Source organism: Octodon degus, unplaced genomic scaffold (assembly GCF_000260255.1).
Source record: "Octodon degus isolate 3935 unplaced genomic scaffold, OctDeg1.0 scaffold00071, whole genome shotgun sequence".
In the NCBI taxonomy this organism is placed as follows: domain Eukaryota; kingdom Metazoa; phylum Chordata; class Mammalia; order Rodentia; family Octodontidae; genus Octodon; species Octodon degus.
Genome location: NW_004524647.1, coordinates 5,503,889 through 5,510,752, shown reverse-complemented (window position 1 = coordinate 5,510,752; position 6,864 = coordinate 5,503,889). Strand labels below are relative to the sequence as shown.

The following is a 6,864-nucleotide window of genomic DNA, read 5'->3' as shown; positions in this document are numbered from 1 at the left end:
AGTTAATATTTAAATTCTTTTTCTCTTGATTTTGTTTTTATTTTTTGACCAATTTTGCATGCCTATATCTGGTAATCTGAACAATTAATTAGAATACAGCAATATACAAATAGCAACCATTTGTTGAATTCATGTCATTTTGTTCAATATGACTCTGTAGTTTCTAATTTTTTTTTCACTATTATTTCTTCTCTTTACAAAGTAAAAGCAAAGAAATACAACTAATAATGTGAGAAAGTAGTGGCAGAAATAAATGCCCGAATCAGGCTGAATTCTCAATATGGTCCCATTAAGTAGAGATTCTGAATATAATGTCGCAACTCTTTGAATGTAAAACAAAAACAACTGTTAACATTGGTGTACCCCTGCAGCTCATTGTCATCTAGCATCACCAGAACATTAAGCAGGCCCCTGAGCCCATGAAAATCTGGATACTGAACATGCTTCTGTCTGCCTGTGGCAAACTTTTACAACAGCTGCAATGCAGAAAATATCTAAACTTGATGAACGCAAATGTGGTTGCAGTTGATGTGTTAGGCAGATGTATAGTCCCTTCTCAAAGCCACTCAGCCACAGCCTTCTCAGTACAAAAGCGAGAACTGCCTTCCATTAAGATATTACTAGAGCAATGACAACCAAAATATATGTACAAGAACATTTTGTAGTAGCTCCTGTAAAGAAACAATAGAATTCAAATGTGCTAATGTTTCATTTGTAAGTATAGTTTCGGTAGATGAGAGGCATAGATAAACCACATTATCAAGACCTAGAAAACACTGTTTTGACTCAGGAAATCACAGTGAAAGATGTCAGCCACAGCAGTTGCCTTGAAGGACTGATGGCAAGAACCATAGCTTCAAATGCCAATAAAGGCCGAGAGGCGATGGAATAATTAATACATAGATTAAATGCCGAGATTAAAAATTGGCAGCTTCCAAAAGAGGGACTACAAGGATACTGGGGGTGGCAGCAGCTCCTGTAGAGAAATGATCTTTAAAGTTAATATACAATACCAGGTCCAGCAGGCATCTCTAAGCTGTCAGTGTATTTATTTGTTTTTTAAAAAATAAAACAGTATTTTAGGTAGAATTCCTAAATAAACTGGAGTGTGACTATGTGATTTTTATTAAAACAAAATGATACAGGGGTTCTTAATCACAGGGATTATGTAATATTTGTGTGACTTAAATAATTAATTGTAAGAGTTCTAGTACTTATGGGAAAATGTACCAAGTGTTTTTAAAAAGTACTAGAAAATTTGTAATTGACACTGAGTTTCCTTAAGGTAGAATGCTAAGGCTTTTCAGACACTGGGATTTTATCCCACTTCAGCCCAATCCCAGGACAAACCAAGGCCACCTATTACATTCACAAAGTGACCTTTCTGAGGGAAACTAGACCAGTTTGCATGATGGACATTACTATAAAAGGAGAAATCTCATAGTTGTAACAAATGTTAATTTGTATAGCATAACTTGCTGTGTTAAAACCCACAGATGTTCTGATTTTATACTTAGCTTTTATATTAGAGTAAAATTTATCACTAAAGTAATATATAAATCCAATAGAAATATTGTTTTATTGTGTTATAGGCTATTGTATTGATTTAAAATGTTTTATAACTTAGTAAAGATATTATATTCCTTAGATTTGTACATTATGCCTGAGAATTCTGTACCTTGGTATGGTTCTGTTAACTGGAAAATTGTATCATTACATGAGAAAGAAATATTAACAGTTAATTTGGCTGCTTGGGAGAGGAAGGAGTCCAAAGATGCCTCACTGTGAATGTGTTAGAAGTGTCTGATAGTCTTTGCTTTATGAATGAAGGGACTTAAAGGCTTGAGGGAATGGGAATGTTGGAGTGGATTTGCCAGGAAAAGTTTAATATTCCAAACTGGGAGGATCCATAATGTGTACCTCTCATTAATACCTCATGAAACAGACTTATGAGAACACCAGCAATCTTCAAAAGCCCTGTCCTTGCTCTTCTCTGTATGCAAAACCTTTACTGTGGGGACTGTAGTCACCCAACTGGGAAAATTATAGGCAATGGACTTAATTGGATCCTGAAACAGTTGAGGCTAGGGAGTTGCTGTAGGGATGTTGTTTGAGGATTCAGGCAGATACCCCATAGGTGAGCTGCAGTGGAAGGTGTTAATATTTTAGAGAAAGGCACTGCCATCATCTTCAGGGATCTGCTTTTCCTTTAAAAACCAGTTTATAGGCCTTAATGGACATTGCATGCTTGAATATGGGACACCAGGCTACCAAGAGACCCAAGTTGTTCATCATGACCTGGGTACCATCTAACCCACAATTTTACAGAATTTGACCATATAAGTAAAGAATCCTGGTATAGTTTGTCCCATGTAAATGCTAACCAGAAGCTGACCTTAAAAGAGGATTTGAATAATTAAGCAGATAAAATGGCCTGTGATGAATAGCAGTAAAGATTTTCCTTTAGGCTTCACTCTCATTTCCCAATGAGCTTATGAATGAAGTGGCCAGGGTGATAGGGATGGAGGTTATGCATAGGCTTAGCAACACGGATTTCACTCCAAGGTTGGTCTCATACTGATGATTTTCCAATATGCCTACAGAAAAAAACAGTACCGACCTCCCCATATGCCAGTTTCCTAGGGTAATCAGCTTACAATCTGGTGGCAAGTTAATTATATTTGGCTGCTTTCCTTGTGGAAAGGGCAATGTCATGCCTCTACTGGTCTCAACACTTATTCTGGTTATGGATTTGCCTTCTCTGTCTATGATGCTTCTTGCAAAACTGCCATCCATTATTTGAGGAATATCTTAGCTACTATCCTAGTATTCTACACAGCACTGGTGCTGATCAAGAAAAATATTATATGGCCAAACAAGTGGTGCATGTTCCTGGAATTCACTAGTCTTACCATGCCCCTCACCATTCATAACCAGATGGATTCATAGAAAAGTTGAATGAACTTTTGGAAATACAGTTACAGGGCCAGCAAGGTGGCAGTATCTTTCCAAGCCAGTGCAAGGTTCTCCAGAAGTCAATACATGCTTCGAGTTGGTTCTACTCACCATGACCACTACTGACATACTAGTAAAATTGTTGCTTTTTGGCTCCACAGCCTTATCCTCTGTTGGCCTAGAAGTCTTAGTTCCAGAGGGTAGAAGACCTGTACCAGAAAGCACAACAATGACTCTCTTGAACTAGAAACTATGACTTCCCATCACAGCCTTCTTATACCTTTGAGTAAACAAACTAAAAAGTGTCTTAGGGATTGACAGGGGAAATTGATCAGGCTAGCAAGGGGAAACTGGACTATTACTGCACAATGGAGGAAGAGAATGATATATTTGGAGTTCAGGAGAACCTTTAGTGCCCCTACTAGTATTACCACGCCCTTATTAAAAAGTCAATGGAAATTGAAATAATTGGTTCAGAAACAATGACAAGTGGCCCAAAGCTCTCAGGAATGTAGGGATGAGTTATCTTGCCAGGAAAAGAACCAGGACTTACCAAGGTGTGCGTTGAAGGTCAGTGGATCACTCAATGAGTAGTAGTGGAAAGATATCGTTATGAATGCCAGCTACGACCTTGTTTTAGTTACAGAAAAAAGAACAGTAATTTTTTTTTTATTTTGCTTCCCTGTTTTACTAAAATGTTAGTCACATATGCACATATTAAGCAGGTATCTTTATTTCTTTCCTTTCTAATAGAATGTTAATAGTTTCATTGTGGTACTTAAGTACTCATCTCTATATTACAGTGTTTATCTTACACAATCTTAAGGAAAGAGTGATACAACCAAAGAAAAAATACCTTCTATTCTGAGGACAGTATTAGTATGATTCTGTTTGTTTTCAGGACAGTTATATCATGTTAGGAATAATTACAAATTTACTATTGTATTTGGAAACTAAATATGGTTTGCAGACACATTTCTGGTTGTCAAATTGACAAAGAGTGGAGTGTAATAGCTAATTGCAGTGCCAATTTGAATCAGTTATGAAATGTTTAATGAATTAGTGGAGCACCGCTCTAGGTGTATCTGGATGATTGACTTCTATGCTGCAAACTAAAGAGGTGAGATTGTCTGAATGTGGGTGGAATAAGAAGAGAAAAGATAAAACCTCTCGCTTCATCTCCTTTAGAGGAGCTTCAGTCTCTGCCATATCCTTTGGATGTTTGTCTCTAGTTCCAATGAAGACACTTGGCTTTCTGACACAGTGATACTGAACTGTTCAGTGAGTTCCAGATCTACTAGATTCTCTGACTCTGCACACATGAACAGCTACCTTGCATTCTTTCACCCCTGATCCTTCAGGCAGCCACTGTAAGCCACCAGCCAGTGGCTGTAGTAAATCTTTAATATACTATATAAATATTTGTACATATCATTATCTTAAATATGTTCTGGTGAATCTTAACTGACACAGGTAAGTGGAATTCGTCATGTGGCAACGTCTTTGTTACTTTTGTCATCATGGGACCAAATACTCAACCCTTCTAAGTTAAAGAATGGCTTGTTTCAGCTCATAATTTGTAGACGTCTCAGATCACAGTTGGTTACAGGGCACAGTGGCATGGCAGAGGGGCATTCAGAGGAGAAACAGTTCATATTGTGGCAGGCAGGAAGCTGGAAGCAGCAAGCAGCAAACCTGCTTACCTGTTTTTCTTTAGTTCCCTTCTAAGTTATAAACCTATTGATTGGTGCTACCCTCATACAGGATGGGACTTTCATTATCCACACTCAGAGTTTTCCCATTTCCATCCAGTGAACTAATTTAGTATTACATAATCCCATTATGACACAAAATTAACTCTGCTTCTTGAGGAGAAACTTTGAGTCATGTCATGTGTGTGACTGGTAGAGTCCTGAAAGATTGAGATATAGAACATTTGTTCCATTTTTCTGTAGGTCTTTGATAATGAATGAGTGTTGGACTGCCAAAGACGTTTTCTGCATCTATAGAGATGATCATGTGGTTCTGTTAATATAGTGTATTACAGTTATAAATTCACATCCATTTTTGCATCCCTGGGATGAATCCTACCTGGTCCTGGTGTATAGTCTTGGTCACTTGCTGTATTCTATTTGCAAGGATTTCATTGAGGAGTTTTTGCATCTATATTCATGAGAAAAATTGGCCTGTATGTCTCGTTTTTTGGTTGGATCTTTCTCCTGCTTTGGTGTCAGTACAATTCTTGCCTCCAGGAATGATTTTGGGAGTATTGCTTCCTTTTCAATTTCATTGAAGATCTTGAAGAATATTGGGATTGAATCTCCAAATTTCTTGTAGAATTCAGCTGTAAATTTGCCAGAAACTGAGTTTCTCTTTGTTGGTAATTTTTATTACATTTTCAATTTCATTGACTAATATTGAGTTAGTCAGAGGTTTTATATCTTACTGATTCAGTTTTGGTGATTTGTACCTACCTAGGAATCTGTCCATTTCTTCTGCATCTTAGATCCTATAAGAGTAAAGATTTTCAAAATAAAGGCCAGGGAGATAGCTCAGTAGAATAAGTGCTTCCCTGGCAAGCACAAGGGCTTAAATTCAATCCCTGGTTCCGAAAAAAAAAAAATTCAAAATAGCTATTGATGGACTTCTGAATTTTTACATTATCTGTATTAATTTTGCCCTTTTCATTCCTTATTACTTGAATTTGAGGCTTTTTTCTTTCCTCTTTTTGAGGAGATTGGATAGGGGTTCAGCAATTTAATCTTTCAAAGAACCAGCTTTTGGATTCATTAATTGATTATTGTTTTCTTTGTCTCAGTTGAATTAATTTCTTTTTTAATCTTTATGATTTTCTCCCATATCTAGGTTTTGGTTCTGAGTTTGGTTTGCTCTTCTTTTAAAGAGGCTAGAGGTGTAGCATTAGGGTATTTATCCATTCTCTTTCAGTTTTTCTCATGTGTAAGTTCACTGCTATAAATTTCTCACTGAGAACTGCTTTCATTGCGCCCCCAAAATTTTAGTATATTGTGCTTGATTTTTCATTGGATTGTAGATATTGTTTAATTTTTTCTTTAATTTCATCTGTAACCCATTGGTTGCTGAGAAGGGTGTTATTTAATTTCCATATCTTTACAGGTTTTTGTGGTTTCTTTTGTCATTATTTTCCTTCTTGATTGCAATGTGGTCAGATAATATACATAGGATAATTTCTGTTTGCTTGTATATACTTACAAATGACATATGGGCTAGTATGTGGTCTATTTTAGAAAATGTCCCATGGGAAGCTGAAGAGAATGTGTATTCAGTTGTTGTTGGATGGAGCAAACTGTATATGTCCACTAAGTCCACTTGTTCAAAGTTTTGGTTCGATTCTGCTGACTCTCTGCTAATTTTTTGTCTGCTTTACCTATCTTTTTTAGATAAGGGTATGCTAAGATCCACTGTTAAGATTGTGATATTGTTTATATAAATTTTCATGTCCTTTAAAATTTATCTTATATAGTTGGGTTCTAGAATATTTGGTGCATACATAATTATGTTTATTATTTCCTCCTGTAAAAATTTTCCTTAACCAGTATATAGTGACCTTTCTTATCTCATTTGATCACTCTTGGTTTGATGTTCAGATTATCTTTGGGAAGAATAGCTACCCCAATTTTTTCTGAGATATTAAGCATGTAGTATTTTGTTCCATACTTTGATTTTCAGCCTATGTATTTCTTCATGGGTTAAACATGTTTCTTGAATGCAGAATATTGTTAGATTTTGTTTCCTAATCCATTATGTCAATCTATTTCTTTTAATTGCTGAATTAATTCCATTTATATTGGTGGTTATAATTGATATGTGTTGACTTATGTTTATCACATTATTTTCCTTTTATTGTTTCCCTACTTTTATCCTTTGTTT

General features: G+C 36.0%; 1 pseudogene; it reads left to right on the top strand.

Annotated features, from left to right (window-relative positions):
- Nucleotides 1-419: 419 nt before the first annotated feature.
- LOC101583531 lies at nucleotides 420-990 on the top strand (annotated as a pseudogene).
- The last annotated feature ends 5,874 nt before the right edge of the window (nucleotides 991-6,864 follow it).